Source organism: Oncorhynchus masou, chromosome 8, assembly GCF_036934945.1.
Source record: "Oncorhynchus masou masou isolate Uvic2021 chromosome 8, UVic_Omas_1.1, whole genome shotgun sequence".
Lineage (NCBI taxonomy): Eukaryota > Metazoa > Chordata > Actinopteri > Salmoniformes > Salmonidae > Oncorhynchus > Oncorhynchus masou.
This window is the reverse complement of record NC_088219.1, coordinates 31,917,626-31,920,656: the sequence shown is the minus strand read 5'-3', so window position 1 is coordinate 31,920,656 and position 3,031 is coordinate 31,917,626.

The window sequence follows — 3,031 nt, the reverse complement described above, 5'->3', positions numbered from 1 at the left end:
TATTAATACACAGCTTATTGCACGCTGATACACAGAGGATTGTGTGTGTGTGTGTGTGTGTGTGTGTGTGTGTGTGTGTGTGTGTGTGTGTGTGTGTGTGTGTGTGTGTGTGTGTGTGTGTGTGTGAAATCTAATCAAATTGTATTTGTCACATGTGCTGAATATAACAGGAGTAGCCGTTACCGTGCAATGCTTAGTTACAAACCTTTAAAACCTGTTGAGTTTAGGGGGCAGTATTTTGATGTTTGGATGAAAATGTACCTAAATTAAACTGCCTATTTCTCAGGCCCAGTCTAGAATATGCATGTAAATTCAGATTAGATGGAAAACACTCTAAAGTTTCCAAAACTGTCAAAATATTGTCTGTGAGTATAACAGAACTGATATTGCAGGAGAAACCTGAGGAAAATCCAACAAGGAAGTGCCTAAGAGAAACGAATCTCCCTGTTCCATTGCATACCTTCCCTCCATTTAAAGGGATATCAACCAGATTCCTTTCTCTATCTTTAGACATAGTTTCAGGCTTTTATTCTGAAAAATGAGCAAGAAGGATCACATCGCGTCAGTGGATGGCTGGGGGCCAGCAGAGTTTGGCAATGTGCGCAACAGCTTGGAGTATACATTTTCTCTCTCTCCTATTGAAAAAGCTACAGTCCGGTTGAAATATTATCGATTATTTATTGTAAAAACAACCTGAGGATTGATTATAAAAAACATTTGCATGTTTCTACTAACTTTGCGAATACTATTTGGAATTTTCGTCTACCCCGTCGTGACCGTTCGAGCCTGTGGATTTCTGAACAAAACACGCCAACCAAATGGAGGTATTTTGGATATAAAAATAATCTTTATGGAACAAAAGGAACATTTATTGTTTAACTGGGAGTCTCGTGAGTGAAAACATCCAAAGATCATCAAAGGTAAGCGATTCATTTGATTGCTTTTCTGACTTTCGTGACCAATCTACTTTGCTGCTAGCTGTTTGTAATGTTTTGTCTGCTGAGAGAGATGTCCTAACATAAACGCTTGGATAGCTTTTGCTGTAAAGCTTTTTTGAAATCTGACACGCCAGGTTAACAACATGTTAAGCTGGTTTTTGCTATATTGCACTTGTGATTTCATGAAAATTAAATATTTTTAGTAAAGCATTTGAATTTGCGCTCTGCAATTCAGCAAAAGTTGATGAAAATTATCCAGCCAACGGGATGGATGCACCAAGAAGTTTTAACAATGCAGTTTTTAAGAAAATAAGAGTTAAGAAAATATGTACTAAATAAATGAAAGTTTTAAAAACTATATACAGAGTGTGTGTGTGTGTGTGTGTGTGTGTGTGTGTGTGTGTGTGTGTGTGTGTGTGTGTGTGTGTGTGTGTGTGTGTGTGTGTGTGTGTGTGTGTGTGTGTGTGTGTGTGTGTGTGTGTGTGTGTGTGTGTGTGTGTGTGTGTGTGAATTTAATCATCTAAATTCTCAGTCAGACATATTCTGACGAGACCACAGTCTTGCCAGATAGCTGACAGAGTCATTGAGAAACTTATTAGTCCCCTAAAACAGTTCCCTGAAGTTCACATACCTTTACAGCCACACAGATAGCATCTGTTTAAATAATCAATCAAGCGAGTTCAGCCTATTTTTATGAACTTTTGATACATGATCATTTTGGGTCATTCTTACACAGGAAAAATATGTCATATATAGCAAAAGGTATATGTAAAACACATGAACAGACATTTGATCAAATGTGTCTACTTTTCCATTTCATTCAATCTTCAGTGCATCTGTCATTGATATAACCAAATGAAAGGAAATACACTGAATGAAATAAGCGTAATGCCAATAACTCTTCAAAACATACAACAACATAATATACATGTACATACAGTATTTACCACACTTAACATACAAATAAAAGTGGAAACTCATCAACGAACTCCTAATAACTAACAAAACTGTGGATGCACGTACAGGTGTAGGATCTTAATTTGAATCACCTGTTGCAGGAGAACTTTCCTGCGATGCAGGACATTTCTAACTAGTAGTGTAATTGAGTTTTAAGAATGCTTCTGAAGTTTGTAATTTCCAATTTTATACGCTTCAGACTTGATTTTCCTTTCTGGAAAAATATATCAATGCCTATAAAAATGTCCATTAATTATAATCCACATAATAATTCACATTTCCAGCTACTGCAGGATTATTTTCCTACTGTAACAAACTGGCTTAAATTAAGATCCTATCTGTACCATAAACATACATTACATGTTTGCTATACAGTACATGTGAACAAATTACATTGGCCTTTAGACCAACATATACAGTATGTAACACATATAACCCTACTCAATAACATATCAGTCTACCTCAGCCTCTGCTCCGTGGATTAGATGAGTAAAACACCTGCTCCTAGAGACTGAGCTAGGGACTGAGTCTGACCCTATTCTCTACATAGTACACTACTTTTAACCAGAGCCCTATGGCAAAAGTAATTAAATAAAAGGGAATAGGGTGTCATTTGGGATGCAGCTTGAGTCTGATTTTGGCCCAATCCTTATCCTCAGGCAGTAAAAGATGTGACGAGGAGCACTCTAAGAGGGTCCAGAGAGAAGTGCCTCCCAGGCAATGGTTTTCTCAGGGCTCACTGCCTGAGTCAATGAGAGAAAAATAAGCTGACTACTGCTGATGGGTTTGCCCCACTACAGCACCACCCCTGGTTGACCAGGGTAGAGTACCTTCATCTCAAAAGTCCCACTGTACTGTCATACTCCAGCTCGCCCACAACTGACGTGAAACTCCCTATGTGAGGATTAGGTAAATAAGTGTGTGTATGAGTGTGTGTGCACACTTTTGGTCTGAGAGTAGTATGTACATATGTTAGGGACAGATTGCGTGTATATGTGTCTATGGTCTATAGCCCAGCACCATATGAAAAATCCTATGTAAATGGCTTTTTATGCTGAGCAGGCCTGCAAATAATTTCCTGTGGACGGACTATTTATCAGATCCCCTTGAGCTTTACTGTCGGATGCTCCTCGTAC